This window comes from Suncus etruscus, chromosome 11 (assembly GCF_024139225.1).
Source record: "Suncus etruscus isolate mSunEtr1 chromosome 11, mSunEtr1.pri.cur, whole genome shotgun sequence".
Taxonomy (NCBI): Eukaryota; Metazoa; Chordata; class Mammalia; order Eulipotyphla; family Soricidae; genus Suncus; species Suncus etruscus.
Window position 1 is genome coordinate 89,460,019 of NC_064858.1, and position 20,797 is coordinate 89,480,815.

General features: G+C 31.9%; 1 non-coding gene across 1 annotated transcript; it reads left to right on the forward strand.

Annotated features, from left to right (window-relative positions):
• The first annotated feature begins 14,644 nt into the window (after window positions 1–14,644).
• Window positions 14,645–14,746, forward strand: LOC126023720 (U6 spliceosomal RNA). The gene has a single exon (XR_007500803.1). It is a non-coding gene; the product is annotated as a U6 spliceosomal RNA (small nuclear RNA).
• Window positions 14,747–20,797: the final 6,051 nt, after the last annotated feature.

The window sequence follows — 20,797 nt, forward strand, 5'->3', positions numbered from 1 at the left end:
TCACACATATACATTCATAGGACTTTAAACAAAATGTAATATAAAATATAAAAAAAAACCAAAACCCCACAACAACAAAAAAATTACATTTACTTGTAAACTGCTTAACAGCTGGTGGGTTGGCTGACAGGGCTGCCCAAGAAAAGCAAAAGCAGATATAATGAGGTACATTTTCAATGAATAACCACCACAGATCATGTGAACTGCTCTAGCAGCCCAGTCACCTGTTCCCCAATCTCGCCTCCTTAGAGACAAACCAGGGCAGTCCTCCCATGTATTGAGGGCTCCAGCTATATCGATAAGCACCTCAAAGAACAGACAAAACAAACAAACCAAAAAAAAAAAACAAACAAAAAAAACTAAAACAAACAAACAAAAATCACGCCATGGTCTTGAATTAAGAAACATGGTTTAGCACATAACGAAAGAGAAGAAAGGAAGAAAGAAGAAAAAAAAATAAATATAATTGGGGACAACACTTTCAATAATCGCACCCAAACAGAAAAATCGACCAAAATAGATAAATAAATCAAAAATAATAATAACAATAATAAATAAAGGTAATATATATATTTATATAAAAAATAACCAAGATTTTGTGCTTTTTGTATTTGTTTTTTCCCTCCTGCCCTGGCACAGTAAATTTTGGGGTCATTCGAAAAGGAATTCACTTGGCCTAAGAGATATGGGGTTTCTCTGTCCTTGGAGCATACTGTCATGGGATCAACTCTAGACTTTGCTCATGATCAGGATCCTTTACTTTCTCGATGGCGTTTTTGTTTTTTTTTTTTTTTTTTTGGTGTGTGGAAGACTTCTGCTCTATGTTTAAAGGTCTCAGTATCTGCACAGATCCTGAGGTGGGACTTATGATGAAGTCAGTCTTTGTGGTTCTAGAGGTTCTGTTACCTCAGTGTCATTTTAATCCATCTTCTGTGGTTGGTGATCTTGGTCTTTGCACTGAACCTAGGGTGGCACCTAGGATAGCGTCTTTCTTTGTGCTTCCAAAAGCCCCATTCCGTTACAATTGTCTCTGCCGGACCTTTGGAACTGGGGATCATGATTATTGTGCAGGTCATAGTTCAAGCCCTAAACTAGGGCTTTTTTATTGGTCCCAAGATGTATACAGTCTGGTCGTGGTTCTTGCAGCCAGTCATCTGCAAATCCCGATCTTGGTTTTTGGACTTACCAAAGGGTGCCAAGACTTCTGGTTTTGTCTTGTCGTTAGTTGGTAAGGTAGGCTAATCTGCTCTAAGGTCAAGATGTTCGCATTTTCCTCGTTGTCAGGATAACATGTTAGAGCTGGGCCTTGTTGTTAGTCCCGCCGTATCAAGGCTGTCCCGGATAAAGTTTGTTTCCTGCAGCTGTTGTGAAGAGCTGTGCCGTTTCTATGTCGGGGATCAAGGGTTCAAGGCTGAATGAATGGTATCTAAGTTGATTCCACATGACATATTTTCAAGGCAGGAGATATCCCTATATTGTAAACAACTATGAGTTCCTATCTCTAGTAGATAGGAGCTCTTTTTTTTTTATATGTAAGATTTCCCCTTTACTTAGTGTGCCTTTGCAGGGGGAAGTGGTGCTACATTATAATGTCTGTATATTTGTGGGTGGATTGATGGGATAACCGCAACAGGTCACATACCCAAAAACGAGGGGGAGAAAAAAAAAAGGGAATTAAAAAAGTATGTGCTCACCAATATATATGTAGGACAATCATTTAAAAAAGATAAATAAATAAATTAAAAACAAAACAAAAACAAAAACAAAATAAATAAATAAATAAATAAATAAATAAATAAATAAATAAATAAAAATAAAATAAGTTAGCGAAGTTTTTAAGGAACCAAAGTGGTGCAGAGGACTACCTTACATTTGGGGGAGAGCAGGTAAAGAGCAGGTAAAGAGGTGGTGTATTACAGGTTTTATGCCTATGTTGGAAGTACAGTTTTTCCCATTGTCTTTTGGGTTTTTCTTGTGGTGTGTGGGTTCCCAGGCATCTTCCTAACACATCCCCTGACTTTCTTCAGATTATTAAAAATTTGCGGCAGGGAGCTCTTGGAAGAGTTCTTGCATTGGGGATACTTTTGGACCTAGGCCCAGTTTCAAGGAACAGTCCGCGTTAGGGAGAGTTAGTAGGGAGGGCCTCGCAGCATGAGTCCACAGGGGAGTTGGCTGTCTTTTCTTTCAGGAGACGAGGTGTGGGTTTATCTGGGTGTCCCCTCGCCTGGGTGCAGGGTACTGGTTCGTTGGGTAGGAATAGGTATATTTTGCTGGCTGACCATTAAGCTGTTTTCATAAAGCAAACTAGGAGGTGATGGTGAAAAATGTAGTCCTTTCTCTTGTTTAGATTTTGCTTATACTACTAAAATCATTAAATTGTGAATCATTTCTCTTTTTATAATGCTTGCCTCAGGGAACTACTTTTATAAATTTTATAGATAAACTATCTGCATTTCTTGAGCTCTTGAGCTTAAGACACCTATCTTTAGCTCTTCACAACTAGAAATATGCCTAAACTTAGAAACGAAAGTCTAAGGCTCATATTTTCTGTTCTTTGTTATAACAAAATTGATGACTGATGTAGGAAATTGTTAATATGTAGTTATCATATTTCAAAGTCTTTATTATTATAAATGAAAGTGATAAATTTAAATTATTAATTTTTCTAAAGCAATTATTATGAATAATATTCCACAGTCATGGAAATGACTTCACTGAACCTTTTGGCATTGGTCTTACTATTATCATTAGTTTGTAAATAAACTGGAGTTTAGGAAGATTAATTACTAAAGTTACAAAGCTAGTTCACAATTAGAAATTTTAAAGAATCTATCTTATTCAAATGCTGGTTTTCTTTATTTTTTTAGAATTTTGTAATAGGTAGAACCTAATAATTTTTGTTTTAATTAAAATGAAATGCTATTGTGTCTTGATAAATATAATGAAACTAAATTTTGTGTCTGCCTAAAATGTGAAAATTGGCTTTTCTTCTAAAGTTGATTAGAAAATTGTGCACAATTTTCAGCAACTTGTTTTCCATGACAAAGTTATTTAGTGTTTCTTATTTTATTATATAATCTTTTGGCACATGTCTGAAACTCAGAAATAAGCTAAACAGGCTCTGGAGTGTAAAATATGTCTTAATTCTGACTCATTGAATCAGTTAGGCAAATTTTAATGCAATTAACAAAATAAAAAATAAAAGAGAAAAGGAGAAAATGTCAGCAATATTTTTCTTCTCGAGTGTACTTGCTCCTGCAAATATTTTCAATGAATATTTTTAAAATTGAACAAGAAACAGATGTCAGTTAATTAGAGATTTGAATTTAATGACATAGTTGCATAGGTATGGCACAAAAAACATCTGTGTTCTACTACCTAACATTAATTTAATATCTTTACAGGAATCATTTACATTTTTCTTCATTTTCAATAAATTGTTTTCTATCAAACAAAATAACATTGTAGTTGTGAAATCATCAACTAAACAGATGATCACAAGGCTCATTCTAGCTTTCCCTTAATAAGTTCCACATTCTCATGGTGAGCCATATTCTAGTAAAACAAGTAATAACACACTTACTCTAAATTCTGTAAACTTTGTAATTTTTCCTACATGAAATTTATGAATCAATATGATTAATATGTCATACAATAATATAAGATTACAAAGGTTGTAAAGATTGTATGTCACCTTTAGATTAGTTAAATAACCACCTAGTGAAACTGCTATTTTAGAAATAAAGATTTTTGCATTTGAGCCCAAACATTGTCATTTTCAAATGAAGAAAGCAAGATTGATTCTTTGAACTACCTGTCTATATTATAGTTTATTTAAATTAAATGGTAGGTGATCACGGTATCATTCACCTATTAAAGACAAACATATACTAAATTTATAGTAAGGTCTTATGTAGTTATTGGCAGGAGTGCTTTTCTAAAATTTTGTTATTTTAAGAAGTTCTTTCTATGGTAAAATTTATTTTATTTACCTTATTTTTACATTAAGGTCTAGTTTATACACTTATGCAAATATGTGAAATGCATATATGTAGTGTCAAGTATCAATAAACTCATAAATGTTTTGCTTTTGTGATACCACAGAAAATACATGTTTATACAGCAATTTGCAATCATAGTAAATTCCATTCCAAAATTAGACAAAATAATTTAATAGTACAAATCAGTGAAATAATAAAATTAAAAATTGTAAAATTAAGGAATGTTTCTAACAGTGTAACTTCTATAAATATTGATATTGTTTACTTTTTTTTTTTTTGGCTTTTGGGCCACACCCGGTAACACTCAGGGGTTACTCCTGGCTATGCGCTCAGAAGTCGCTCCTGGCTTGGGGGACCATATGGGACGCCGGGGGATCGAACCGCTGTCCGTCCTAGGCTAGCGCAGGCAAGGCAGGCACCTTACCTCTAGCGCCACCGCCCGGCCCCAGATATTGTTTACTTTTAACCAAGAAAGGAAAATATTTTAATATAGAATGCTTCACAAATTCACATACCAGCCTTGTGCAAGATCATGCAATTTATTCTCCATAATATTTCTATTTTTGTATATATATTTTTGAAGAAACATATAAAATACTGTTTGAAGAGTAAATAAAATGTATTTTATTATCAAAGAGCTCCAGTTTAAAGCATTTTGATATACTACCAGAACGATCTCCCAAATTAAAGCCATACAGTTTGCTGAACTCTTGCTAGAAAAGAAACTTTAAACAATTTTGATAATTTAATATTGAATTTTGATAAATCCATTAGAGTTAATGTGTCATCTGGTTTCTTATCATGGTTATTATTATGCGTATTTATAATATGCTTAAAATAAATTACATTTGATCATAGAGTGCGATATTTAATACAATAGACAGAAGTCCCTTTTTCTCCCCAAATACAATAATCTTATTGCAATCACTTCCCACTAACACTAAATCATATTTTTTGTTTAAACAAGACTTCACATCTAGTTTTTGCTCATCACTTCTCCAAATTGTTAATTCTCTTTTATTTACACTTATATTAATAAACTTTATTCCCCAAAACAAATGAACCTAGAAGAGTTGTATAAATTTTTGGACTCCTATAGCATTCCTATGTTGAACCAAAATCATTTGAAATACCTGGACAAACCTATCACTAGTGAGAAAATTCAAATGGTAATCAAAAGGCTTCCACAACAAAAGTCCAGGTCCAAATAGTTTCACAAGTGAATTCTTTCAAATATTTAAAGAGCACTACCTGCCCATTCTTTTCAGGTTCATCCAGGAAATTGAAGATACAGAAAAACTCCTAAACTGTTTCTATGAAGGTAATATCATCCAGATACCAAAAGCAGAGAGAGAGACACATCAGGTAGACAGAATTACTAGCCAATATACTTGGTGAACACATTTCTTAGATTCTCAGCAAAATATTAGCAAAATATTTGAAAGAATTCACTTGTGTGGGGAATAAAAATTATCAATGTAATTACTGATTACTCTTGCAATTTCTGTAGTATCTGTAATGACATCTTCCCATTCATATCAATTTTATTTAGTTACTTTTCGCACTTTCTTTGTGAGTATTTGTAATAGTTTATCAATCTTGTTTATTATTTGTAATGCTTTCATTGATTTTTGGATTGGGGGGGAGTGTCCATTTCATTAATTTCTGCTTTATTTCTTTTACCAACTTCTACTTGCTTTCAGGTTGTTGGTAATTTTCTAATTTGTTAAGGTGTGACTTTAAATAATCTATGTAAACCTATTTCCTTCCTCAAAAATGCTTATAAATTTTAGTAGTTTTAGTGCTTATATAATCTTTAAATACTTATAAAGTTGCTTAGTATAACTTTTACTTTATACTACAAATTCTAATAATCTGTGTCTTCAGTTTTTCATTATTTGAATTTCATCTGCCACTTGTGCCACTGCAGGTCAACATGCCCTTATTTCTTCCAGCCCTTTCTTGCCTGAATTCATTCCTAAAATTATAATTTTAATAACCTATACGTAAGTGATCTAATGTACTTATTGGTTTGAATAAAAACTTCAGTATTTGATTCAAAAATATGATATTCAATGATACTTGCATGTTCTATTCTATTTTTGTATTTTGTGTTATTAATTATATAAAGGTAATAACATTGTTTTCTTATGTTAGAAAGTAGAGTAGTTTCTCTTACATTAAGTTTCATCTTTTATTATAACAAATATTAAAGGACTTGGAAAAATAAAGCATCAGAATTTAAATTAGAACTTGAAACAAAGGAAGTAATTTCTCAGATTATAAATACTACCAGAACACTTTTAACCTGTTTCTTCTTTTGCTATCTCATAGAGTATCATTCCCAAAACAAAATAAACTTTTAAATTTCTCCCACTCTATTTTTTGTAACATAACTACAATAGTTATCACTAAGTCTAGATTTATATTTTAAGCAGTCTTTTTTCTCTAGTAATATTCTATATAATATCATCTAATTGTCCCATATATTTTTTCTTTTTCATTTTCTTTCTTTTTTCTTTTTCATTTTCTTTCTTTCTTTCTTCTTTCTTTCTTCCTTTCTTTCTTTCTTTCTTTTCTTTATTCCTTCCTTCCTTTCTTTCTTCTTTTCTTTCTTCCGTTCTTCCTTCCTTCCTTTCTTCTTCACTCAATATCTTCAATATTCATTTCTAATCCTGTTCATCAAGCTTCTCTCTCAATTTATTTGTGAGTTTTGCCAATGGTTTATCAATCTTGTTTATTTTTTCAAAGAACCAACTTTTGTTTTTGTTTATCTTTCGGATTGTTTTCTGGACTTTCACTTCATTGATTTCTGCTCTAAGCTTTGTTATTTCCTTCTGTTTACTTATTTTTAGTTCCATTTATTGATCATTTTCCAATTTTATAAGCTGTGTCATTAAGTTATTCAGGTATGCCCCTTCTTCCTTCCTGATGTATGCTTGCAAAGCTATAAATTTTTCTCTCAGTACCAAGTTTGCTGAGTCACATAAATTCTGTCTGATAATCTGTGTCTTTAATGTCATTTGTTTTCAAGAATGTTTTGATTTCCTCTGATTTCATCTTTGACCCACTGGTTGTTCAGTAGTAAGATGCTTAATTTTCAGGTGTTAAAGTTTTTCTTCTGTGTCCCTTTGTAGTTCACATCTCACTTAAGTGCTTTGTGATCAATGAAGGTAGTCTACATGATTTCTATCCTTTTGATTTTATGGAGATATGTTTCATGGGCCAGCATGTGGTCTATCTTGAAGAGTGATCCATGTACATTGAAGAAGAATGTGTATTCAGGTTTCTGGGGATGGAGTGTCCTATATATATCTACTAGTCCACATCCATTTCTCTTTTCAGAGCTAGTATATTTTTGTTGTGTTTCAGTCTGGTTAACCTATTAAAGGGTGACAGGGCAATATTGAGGTATCCCATAGTTATTGTGTTATTAGTGATATATTTTTTCAGATTTGTCAACAATAGTTTAAATACTTTGCTGGTTTCTCTTTGGGTGCATATATGTTTAGGAGTGTGATTTCTTTCTGTTGTACATATTCCTTGATTAGTACAAAATGTCCATCTTTGTCCCTTACAACTTTTCTAAGTCAAACGTTTGTGTCATATGATATTAGTATGGCCACTCCAGCTTTCTTAAGGGAGTTGTATGCTTGAGTTATTTTTCTCCAGCCTTTGATTTTGAGTCTATGTTTTTTCTGACTATTCAGGTGTGTTTTTTGTAGGCAGCAGAAGGTTAGACTCAGTGTTTTTTTTTATTCATTTAGCCACTCTCTGTCTCTTAACAGGTGCATTTAGTTCATTGACATTGAGTGAGATAATTGTCATGGGATTTAGTGCCATCTTTGTGTAGATGTTTGGTGTGTTTTTGGTCAGTCCTGTCTAAATGTTGACATTTCAGTTTTTCTTTTAAGGCTGGTTAAGAGTCTGCAAAGTTTCTGAGCTGTTGTTTATTTATGAAACTGTGTGAAACTTGAAAGTGAGTCTTTCTGGGTGCAGTATTCTAGGCAAAGCATTTATTTCATTGAGTTTTGTCACTATGTCCCACCACTGCCTTCTAGCCTTGAGGGTTTCTTATGACAGGTCTTTTGTATATTTTAAGGATGCTGCCTTTAAAGTAATTTCTCTTTTTGATCTTGTTGATTTTAGTATTCTATCTCTATCTGTAGGATTTATCATTGTGACTAGGATGTGTCTTGGGGTACCTCTCCTTGAGTCTTTTTAGCTGGTGCTCTTTGGGCATGCAGGATTTGGTTGCATGTAGTCTTTGCCTCTGGTAGTTTCTCTGTAATGATTTCCTTGACTGTTGATTCTTCCTGGGGGTTTTCTTCCTGATTCTCTGGAACTCCAATTATTCTTAAATTGTTTCTGTTGAGCTTATCAAGGACTTCTATTTTCATCTGTTTGCATTCTTTGAGGAATTTTCCATTGTCTGATCATTTGCTTTTATACTTTTTCCCAATCTTTCTGATCTATGAAGTTGTTATGCATCTCATCTCCCAACTCACTGATTCTATCCTCAGCTGCTGTTACCCTGCTTGTAAGGTTTTCCATTGAAGTTTTCAATTTATCTTTTGAGTTTTTCAGACCTCTGTTACTTCAGTTTGGAGTTTTCTGATTTCTGTCTTCATATCATTTTGATTCTTATTAGTGTTTCATGTAACTCAATTTATGTTTTCTTTGAGTTCTGTGAACATCCTCCATATTTCTTCTCTAAATTCCATATCTGAGTGACTAACTAGTTAGTTGGCCATTTTTGGGTTATCAGAGTTGCCATCTTCATTTTCTATGCCTGCTCTTGGCCTGCATTGTTTTCCCATTGTCATGCTTGTATTAATGAATTTTTCTACATGTTGTGGTGGTATTTATTGTTTATATGATGCTCAGTACATGAAGCTGGTGAAGCCTTTGTGGATGGGATGACTCACCTCCAGAGAAGATGACCCCTCAGTGAAGAATGCAGAAGAGAATCAAAATGTCAGGTCGAAGCAAAGCAAAGAAAAGGCCCAAGATGTCTACATGCTTCTAAGACACAACAGAAACCAGCTAGTTCCACTGTCTGTTGGCGGGACAACTCGCATCCAGAGAAGATGAGCTCACAAAGAAGAATGCCAAAGAGAGTCAAAATGTCAGACTGAAGCTAAGCAGAAAAAGGTTCAAGATAGAATTTATATTTTAAGTAGTATTAAGGAACACAATTAAAATTGTTACCAGAATATAGGTGAGAGAAGAATAAAGTTTGATATTTAACTAATATTTACCAGGTGAATGATTTGAAGATAAAGAACATTGTTATTTTTAAAGTAATATGCAAATTGATAAATATAAATTATAAGGTAGAATTGCCATAGGTACACAAAACTTGATGATTTTGGAATAACTCAGCCTATTCATGTATTTAAAAGTAAACTTAAGTAATCACTATAATACAAATTATAAAAAGTCAAGTATTTGCTATTAACTAAAATATAAAAGAATAATATGTTTTTGGAGAATGGGTCACATTCAATGGTGATCAGAAGTTACTTCTTGCTCTGTGCACATATCACTCTTTGCAAGCTCAGGGAATATGGAATGCCAGAGACAGAACCATGGTTGGCTGCATGCAAGGCAAATGCCCTAATCACTGGGATATCACCTTGGTACCAAAAATATGTTTTTATACAAGATTCTTAGAAGAAATTAATGGTGTGACACATATCTCATAGTCTTCCAAAAGAAAATTTAAAAAGCATAGAAAAGGACTAATGTAGGAAAGTTCTGTAAAGAAAATACTTATCAAACACAGTGAAATTCCATGACAAGGAAGGACACATAAAGGTATTAAAATTTTTATATCAGAAATATTCTAGCTTGTAAAATAACTAAACATACAGAGCATATAAGAAGACTGATAGAAGGGCTAGAGAAATTAAAAAAAAGAAAGGCTAGAAAAATTGCTTAACATACTGAGTACATGCTTTGCATTTAGGTCTGAATTCTGTTCCTCATGGTGCACACTCCTTTGAGCACATTTAGGAGTGGCTCCTATGCATTTCCTAAGATCCCAGTATCTCAATAAAATAAACAAATTATTAAAAAGAGATAGAACCAAAAAGACTTGAAAAATATTAATCTGCTTTTCTGTAACATTAACTGATTATCAGAATAAAGCCTGTGTGCTTTCCATGAAAATAGCAATAATATGATTTTCAAGAATATGATGACATATCAAAGTAGATACATAAAATAACAATTTTATATATAAAGAGAAGAAAATACTTTACCTTAGTTGTTCTATAATTCAATTAATAAAAGACTTATGAATTAAAATAAACTAACATGTGGTAAATAAGTTAAAATTGGGTGCATTTCACACATTTTAAAGCATTCCATAGAAGCTTCAAATTTAGGCACAAATAGAATTTCTGAAATTAAAAAATTTAGTCTGTGAAATAAAAATGTTTTTGCTATATTTAATAGTGGGTTGGGTTGAACACCACAGGAAAAAATAACAGTAAATATGACAGAAGGCAATAAGAGACATCCAAACAAAAACAGAGAAAGAATGAAAACTTAAAAAAATGAACAAAAACTTAGTGAATATTAGATGCTCTGATTTAAATTTGAATGATAGCATATTAGTTTTAAAATGTGAAGAAAATTATATACTCAAAAATCTAAACTCTTTTGAAAGGATGTCACACCTGCCTATCTCAGGATTAGTCTTATTTTTTGATCAGGGATTGTATCTGGCAGTGCTCGTGAATAATGTATAGCATCAAGTATTGAAGCTTGTTTAGTTCCCTGCAAAGCAAACACTTTAAGCCCTGTAGCCCTGTTCTATCTCTGCCACCAACCATCTCACGTTTCTCTAACAATCATAAAATATTCAAATTAATGATTTTCTCAAAAATTAAACAAAGTTAAAGTATAAATGTAAACAATGTGAAAACAGGTGTATAATATACAAAGGGATTGAAAAATTAGAGAGATGATAGACTTTTATTAAATATATTACAAACTTGGCCTGAATACATTACAGTAGTAGAACACATGTTTTGTATATGTGATGTACTGGATTTGATCTCCTGCACCTTGGGGTATGATGCTTTACATGAATAAATGCTCTTCACAAGACCTTCACTATACACACATGCATTATGAAAATTTAATAAATTAAACTGCATTTTAATTCAAGTCAAGAAAAATAAAGTATTTATACAGATACATTCTGTATTGATACAAAATTTTATTATATAGAATACACACACTTAAACATTTGTTTTAAGAATAAAAATATTTAGAAATGTTCACATCATTACATACATAAAGAAATGTTAAAACAAAATGTATATAAATAAAAACATTTAATTTTATTTAGAAAATTAGTTACACAAAATATCAAAAAAGTCCATAATAAAAATATTAATTATAGTTTAATTTTTCTAAACTTAATAGATTGTTTAACCCAAAAATAATGATACTTTGAAAAATTTATGTCATTAATTCCTATAAGAAATTGAAAAAGTGTTTACATAGAAATAAATGGGAGACTGTTTTTCACTTAGAAAATGAATAATGACTAAAACAACAAAAATGTGATTATAAAATGATCAATAGTTTCATTTTCTTAATGTTTCCTAGACTCAATGGATTGTTTACATCAAAAATAAAAAATTTTTATTGTGAAAAATTGGCTACAGTAATAAAAATACAATAAATAAAATACTAGTACTTTTTGAAGTATCCAGAGATAATTTTCAATGTGGATTAAATATAACAAATATAATTCCCATACTAATTACTTAAATTATTAAGATATAGAGAGAGCCAAAATGTTAACAAATGAAATACCATAGAATATAGCAAAAAATGTTAATAGGGAAAAGTAAGAACGGAGATAAGGAAAGAAAAATAATCGGGCCGGAGAGATAGCATGGAGGTAAGACATGGGTGGTTTGAATCCCGGCATCCCATATGGTTGGTCCCCAGAGCCTGCCAGGAACGATTTCTGAGCATAGAGCAAGGAGGAACTCCTGAGCTCCTCTGGGTATGACCCAAAAACCAAAAAAAAGAGAAAAGAAAAGAAAAAAGTAATCAAATCAAATCAACCAAACAGATATCAATGAGCTGAACAGTAAAAAAAATACCGTTTTAATATTTAGAAATTATCATATTACCATTTCTTTCTGACATGATAACAAATAGCATTCTTTGTGACAAAAGCTATGCTAAGACACAAGTAATTTGTTCTAATCTACCAGCACTTGGTGTAAATATATAATTCAGAAATATATCTCATATCATATATCCTGGATGTTGTCATTTCCTTCAGAATAATGTACTTTATCCCTCACTTTTGTTATATATGAAAAGGAAAATGTACATTCCTATTTGGTATATTACTGAAGAGGAACTTCTAGGCACCATATGCAGATTTCTGAATAAACAAATAAAATTTTTGTGAAACTATGATTTTTTTCCCCTTCTTCTTACTATGTAGCTGGTATTTTTTAACAGGACTAGTTGTCAATATTTGAATATAGGGGTCAAAAAGAGCAATTAGGTCGTGTACATTACATATGGCCAGTCCAAGTTTCTTCCCCAGCATTTCATAAGATGCCCGAGGACAACAGGATAATCCAAAGTTCACAGTCTAAAGTAATCCCTGAACACTACTAGGTGTTTACCCATTGAAAAAATAAATATTTGAGTATAAAAATGTTCTTAGGCTCTGTTACACAAAAAGATTATAGTCTCTATGTAATACAATGCAAGTTCCATCTGACCTAAGTATCTAACACTGTAAATACAGATTTGTTAAAGTAAACAAATACAGTGTCTTGTGCAAGGACAAAAGCAAATGCTTAGAAATTTAAAACATGTATGTTTAATTTTGATATTTTATTTTGATCTTAAGAGCCAAATCTTACAGCACATTATAATAAAATATGTCTCTGACTCTAATTGTTCTTCATTTAAGCACATTGAATCTGAGGATCTCCTCAAATGTACCATGCAGTGATGGATCATAAACATTGGCATTGATTAATTCTACTTCTCATTATAACTTGGTCCACATTATCTCTCTCTGTCTCTCTCTGTATTTGTTTCTGTCTCTTTCTTTCTAATTCTGTGTCTTACATTCTCAGCTCTAAGATTCCCAACTTTTTGTCATTTCTCTTTGTTATGTATTAAATAACTAATTCCTTTTAGAAATGAACTTTTGCTACACTTTCTGGTTGTCATTTGAATTTGAGCTCTGCAACATGCCTTATTTTTTGTTTGTTTTTTTTTCTTGTTGTTGTTTGTTTTTATTTAGGTCTATGCCTGGCTGTGCTCAGGGATTACTCCTGGTTCAGAACTTGGGAATTTCCCTCAAGAGTTTGGGGGACCACTGAGGTGCCAGGGTTCCAAATTTTGTCAATTTCATACAAGTTAAGTTCCTAACTGATCTCTATATCTCTAATCCCAATATTTCATTTTCATTTTTTTCCTCTGGGATTACTATATGAGATACTTTCAGTCATTTTCAGTCATTTAGTCAGCCTCATGGAATTATTCTGTCAATAAGATGAATACACCCCAACAAGAACTATCGATTGACAAGACTAAGCAATATAAGGATGGCATGGGAAGCTATTTACCAATCAGCAAAAGCATTGCTAAAGTAATATGGAAATATTAGTTAAAAAGTAAACAGAAATAATTAAATAGTGATTCTGATGTCAACAGAACTTTATGAAATTGAACATAGACTTTAATGTAATGTATTTTAAATGCAATATAACAAGATCAGAGCTATTTTAAATTTCAAGAGTTGCTGAGTTTATATTAATATATTTCCAGAATAATTATTACCAATAATTCTTGAGTAGGATAACACTTGATGAGAAACATTTAAGCTTCTCTGAAATTTTCCTGTTGCAAATGTCAAAGAAATTCACTCAGAAAAAAATCGTAACAGAAAACTGGCAGGATAAGAAGTCAGTCTCCAAGAGATTAATTTACAAGGTACTTTTTCTGTTGAGAAAGAAGAATGAAGAAGCTGATTTAGACATGCTGAGAAATTCTTAAAATCACTGGTCACAGAATTCTTCTGTCCACTTGCTCTATAGTGACTTAGAAAAGACTGAGAGAGAGGACCATGGAAGACGTCTTTGGGAACCTAACTTCTTCATTTGGTGTTAAAACAAAAAATATAATAGTTTTCAAGAACTATAAATTACATAGAAGTAGTAGTAAAGTCATTGAAATCAAAGAGACCTAGAAGAAAAACAACTGTTATGTTCTAAACTCATTTTCAATCATATAAATTAGGGTTAATTCTGCAATTGGTGCAAAACTTGGAAACTAAATCATGGATATCAAATAAAGTTAAATGCCTTATTTATCCTAGGTATGTTGATTTACCTGTTAACAAATAAAAAACCACTAAATTCATAGTGAAAAAAAAATTTATGTAAGAGAAATAAGTATATTTTACACAATAATTTCTAAAATCAATATTTTAATATCAGCACTGGTATTTAGTGGATGTTTTGTGTAAGACATTGTGCTAACTTTACATGCATTAGATATCCACAACAATTAAAAATTATTATAGAGCATGATTTAAATTACATAGTGCACAAAGCTTTCTCCAAAAGTAGTAATCATAGTGCTGTCTTCAGCAGCAAATAAACTAAAAAGAAACAAAACAGAGATTAGCATGGCCTTTGTGTAAGAATGACATGCAGATCAGTGAAGAATTCTATAATTTTGATGGGAGCCAGGGAACAAGAAGTCTCAGGTACATTGGAGATGTTAAAAAAGGACATAGATATTTAGGCCAGAGTCAGCAACAATAAAATCAAGAGACCTGTACTTTAACAACCTAAACTAAAATGAACCTGTTATAATGGCAAGCTTGGGGACAGAGGGTGATGGTTTTGGATGAACTTTGGGAACATGGGGAGGGAAAATGACAATTTGTTGTATGTCTAAAACCCAATTATAAAAGATGTTATAATAATAATTTTAATACATAAATATTTTAATAAAATAAAATATTTTAAAAAAGTAATAATCATGGGGACAGAGTGGTGGCACAGCCATAGGGCATTTATTTGCCTTGCACATGGCTGGCCTAGGATTGACCACAGTGTAGTTCCCCGGCGTTCTATATGGTATCCCAAACCAGGGGCGATTTCTGAGGACATAGCCAGGAGTAATGCCTGAGCATCACTAGGTGTGGTCCCCCAAACAAAAAAAAAATTAGATTTAATTTTAAGTAGACAGTTAAGTTGTATTTTCCTCTTTATTCACACTTATTATGATATTCTTATATTGCTTACTAGACTGAAATTAAATAAAAATTAGATATGTAAATATAATTAATATGTGCATAAACTATACATTATATAAAATATCTTATACATTTTAAATTATAAGCAGTATTAAAATATTTAAATAGAGAATATTAGGCTATGACAATTATATAATAACAAAATACCAGACTTATACATTTATATGTCTAATGTACATTATAATTTTAATATATATATGCATATAAAATTAAGCAGAAATAAAAGCATATAAATTGGTAGAATTTTCTTTACCCAATTGCAGGTGAGTGAAAGTTACAATTGGCAGTGCTCAAAGTCTAATACTGGCTTTGTGCTCAGTGGTGATTCACACCTATATTTTCTTTTTTCTTTTCTTTTTTTTTTTTTTTCGTTTTTCAGCACACACCCGTTTGATGCTCAGGGATTACTCCTGGCTAAGTGTTCAGAAATTGCCCCTGGCTTGCGGGGAGCATATAGGACGCCGGGGGATCGAACCGCAGTCCTTCCTTGGCTAGCGCTTGCAAGACAGACACCTTACCTCTAGCGCCACCTCGCCGGCCTCCACACCTATATTTTTTATTTTATCTGTTCAGCCTCGAAGATGATAGGATCTCTAAGTAGAAAATTGCTCAACAATAAATTAATATGGAAGAAAATAACATAATTTATATTTTCTATTGTGTTTCATAATTTAATACTTTCAAATTCAGTTTGATTTGTTCAATGTGGTGGAGGAATATAATTTAGACATTTCTTCAAAAAAACGCAAAGCTTTTAAAAACTTTAGGAAAACTCAGAGGCTTTAATTTATATTTCACTGTTTGATTTATTGCATTTCTTAAATTTACTTGCATACTAGCCTACAGAAGTAAAGTATCTAAGTCTCTATATGCATAAATTATTTAATGTTTGCAAGTGTATTCATTTAATATGCTATTGCTTCATATTTTAAGAATACTGTTATGATAAGATATACTATACAAGACACTAGTCTATAAAATGATATTCTTAACACAGTTCAAAATTTTAATTAGTTAGCCTGTCCCCTGAAGGCCAATTAATTATTGGACATACCTAATCCTCTTTGTTCATAGTCTTTGTTTCTAGATATAACAAATGAGACCTTAGGTAACAAGTACTTACATTTCAACCCGATCCTATCATTATGTATAAAGAATTCATTTGAAATTTTAACTGTAGCTTACAGAAAAACAAGTGACTATATAATATCTGTGAATTTCTTTTGGTGATATTTTAGAATTTCTGAATGTAGACAAGTCAGTTAATCACTTTGTAGCTGCAATTCAGTTTGCCTTTCTGAAAATGATAATCTGAGCTAAAATAACTTAAAATTTTCTCTTTGCAAATATTCTCAGATTTTAGTATTGAGTATAAAAGTATTTTAAAAGAAAATAGTTCAACAGACTATAGTTCTGAGGTTTTTGTCATTTGTAAATTAACCTCTACAACTTTTTTTTCAAAAATTGCTAGGGAAAATGTCCTTATAATTCTTAAAACATAATTAGCATGTGGCAATATGATCCTGAGAAAAACTGGCAAAGTCCCTATGACTGTATGTTTAACTAACTCCAAATCCTTTTTTAAGGATAGATATAAATCCTTTTTAAGGATAATATATAAAGTTTGAAAATACCATTATCTAAAAAACTTTTTTGTCCACATTACTTATGTTTTATAATTCAGTTAAAAATACTGACTTATTGCCTCTGCCACACACTCTTCTCTTTCAAACCTTAATCTGCATATATATCTCAGGCTTCTTGCCTAAGACCTATTATTTTTCCCCATGCTATTTTCTTGAGGTCATGTTTTTCTCTTTGTACATACATATATTAATCTGTGAAAGTCTATTTTCTGAGAAGAATACCTAAAAGGGAACATAACATTGTGGATCAATAGAAAGCATAGCTTTTAAAAGAAACTAGTGGGAAACCCCAGAAAATGTCAATATGAAAGCCTTATCAGCTTTACATGATGCTGTTAAGGAGTAAGCTTTGCCTTGGGGTTCTTTAAACAGGTCCATTAACTGACAGAAATGCCTGACCTGAAGGATGTTATTATTACTTCAAATGTAGTATTCCTCTTTTACTCTGTGGTCTAAAACATCTCTATTTTACTAAATGCTTATAATAAAATCTTTTTGTGTGTGTGTAGTTTTACATTTTTTAGAGAGTGATGAATTGTGTCTGGGAGGAAAAATTTGAATTTAGATGTTGTCTGAAGGTTACAATATTATTAGAAGTTCATGAATTTGAAATATGTTAACTATGTCATATATGACAGCTTCTGCATTATGCAACATAGTGACTTCAAGGTAGCTAATGCAATTTTCTGCAAATATTTTCACTCAAAAGAACCACCAATGTTAAGGACTAGAATGACAATGTTAAAAGATGAAAGAATTAGAATGTCTTCTCGAATACAAGCAATGATGGGGGAGATGGGGGGCTTTGGTGGTGGGAGTGTTGCATGGTGAAGGGGGTATTCTGTTTATGACTGAAACCCAACTAAAAATATGCTTGTAATCATGGTGCTTAAATAAATATTTATTTTCATACAAAGTAGTGTTGGGAAAACTGGTCAGTCACATGGAAAAAAAAATCTCTGAATTATATCTAACACCATGTACAATGGTCAAATCAAAATGGATTAAAGGCCTTTATATCAGATTCTAATATTTTCAATGTTTTGGAAGAGCTTGAGGATCAATGGTAGTAATTTTTCTCTAAATGTTTTAAAGAATTAACCTGTAAAACCATCTGGTCCTGGATTTTTGTTTTTGGGTCATTTCTTAATTACTGTTTCAATTTTCTTAGATGTGATTGGCCTGCTTAGGCTTTTTACATCCTCCGTTTTAAGTCTCAGAAAATGATAAATTTTCAGAAATCTGTCGGTTTCTTCTGGGTTCTCTAACCTAACTGAATACAGTTGTTCATAATGAGCCCTTATGATGTCTTGCATTTGCTGGATTCTGTTATAATCCGTTACCTTTCATTTGTGATCCTATTTATTTGTGTGTTTTCCTTTTTCTCTTTTGAGTCTTACCAGCAGTTTTTCTATCTTGTTTATTCTTTTGAAAAACCAACTCTTGGTCTCATTGATTTTTTGTATTGTTTTCTTTGTTTCTTTTTTTTTTTTTTTGGTTTTTGGGCCACACCCGTTAAACGCTCAGGGGTTACTCCTGGCTATGTGCTCAGAAATCGCCCCTGGCTTGGGGGGACCATATGGGATGCCGGGGGATCGAACCACGGTCCTTCCTTGGCTAGCGCTTGCAAAGCAGACACCTTACCTCCAGCGCCACCTACCCGGCCCCGTTTTCTTTGTTTCTTAATGTTGTTTAATCTGCTCTGATTTTTATTTTTATATCATTTTTATTTTGACCAAAGTGGAATACAAATCTTTTACAGTAATACTTTAGGTATATAATGACATTGAATCAGGGAAATTCCCACCATCAATGTTGTGCTCCCTCCACCCCTGTTCCCAGAATGCATCCCAAATTCCCCTCCTTTGCCCCCTTGCTGATAATATAAGTGGTCCCCTCTGTGTCTATATTGTTGTAGTTTGGATATCTATTCTGTTATATTTGACTTTAGATTTGGTGTTTATGTCTGATCATTTTTTATTTCTACTCAATGTTCATATGACTATTTGGTCTTGGTACCCTCCATTATTTCTCCCTCTATTTGTGGGGCAGAACAAGATAATTCAAGTTATATGGTTCTGTTTGAAGGAAAGAAAATCTGAGATCTGATTTGATTCTTATGTTCCTTCCTTTTTACTTGAGGTTTTTTTCTCTCCCTTATTGCTTTAAGGAATTCATCTTTCTCTTTTTTCTTTTTTTCTTTTTTTTTTTTTTGACACTTGGATTACTACATGTCTTGGTGTTGGTTTATTATGGTCTATTTTATTAGGGACTCTTTTTCCTTTCAAATTTGTACCAGAGGGTGGGAAAATTTTCTGCTATTATTTCCCTCACTACTTGTTCTTCCCCTTTCCCTGTTTCCTTTCCTTCTGATACTGGACCACTTTTATGCCTGATTTTTCAGTTCTTGAAACTCTCAACAAAACCAAATGCCTCTCCCTTAATGCCTATTTGAGTAGACAATATTTTTATATCCTAGAAAATGTAAGTTCACATAATTCCTGATCAAGTACCTCTGTAAATAATATGGTTTATATTATAACTGCAAGATCAATGTTTGTTAACTTTGCAACCTGGGAATCAAACTCATTTACTCATATATTCTGGACACGTTCTTTACTGCTGAGCCAGTTCCTCAATATTTATTTTCACTATAATTTAAATATTTATAAGATTATCTCTAACTTTCTTTTAAAACAATGTATATTTGCTATGCTTGTAATATTCTCTGATGTTAATCTTTCCCAGACATATTTTACTTCACTAGAATTACACTAATGAATTAATTATTTGCTCTTATATCATGTTAGTAATGTAATACTAAGAATAAAACAAATTTAGTGCATAATGTGATAAAATTAATGAATCAAATGAAGAGATAACAGTTACTATATTTAAAGTAGAATATATTTAGGATATGTGTATCAGCTCAGAGACCTGATAGATAATAGGTGTCATGGTGGATAGATTTAATAAAAGATTGATGTGGAAAGAGATTTTCAAATGGTGTTTTATGATGTTTTCTAGAAAAGTGTCTTAAAAATATGAGGTAGTAACAGACATGGTAAAAAAAAGAGCAAGTGACAGGTATTGTGTGACTTTGAAGACCATTGTTCACACTTTAAGTAAACTTTAAAAGTAATACTAATAATATTTATTTTTACAGAGCAAAAAAGGAATGCTATTTCTTTCTTAAAGGAGAGTATTGATTGATTTTGTAAATAGTAGGATACTAAAAACTTATTAAGTAATTAAGTAGAACACTTGGGGTACTATTTAGAATGGTTCTGCTGAGGAATGTTGGTAGTAAAGCATTAAGATAATCAAAGAAAAAAGATAATTAAAGAGGAAAATATTTAAAATAAATTTATTTAAAAATAAATAGCTGGGGCCAAAAAGATAGGACAGTTATAGGGTGCTTGCTTAGCAAGTGGCCAACCTAGGACCAAAGTTGTTGCCCTGTGCCTGCCAGGAGCAATTTCTGAGCACAGAACCAGGAGTAAACCCTGAGTGCTACCAGAGGTGACCCCCCCAAAAAAAGTAAACTTAAAATTTGGATGTTAGTATAGAAACAAGACCACAGTAGAATAGGAGTAAATGTGTAACCAGAGATGTAGGTATATTAAGACATAAATATATGTTATTTCAACAAATAATTGACGTTCTTTATATATTTTTGAGTGTGAACTAAAAGTCTAAATTATACTACACTAATTTTCTCAATATCTAATTTATAGTGAAGATATATGCCTAATCTATTAGCCTCATTATTAACTAATTATAGCTTACTTGATATTTACTACTAACCATTAATTTCCACT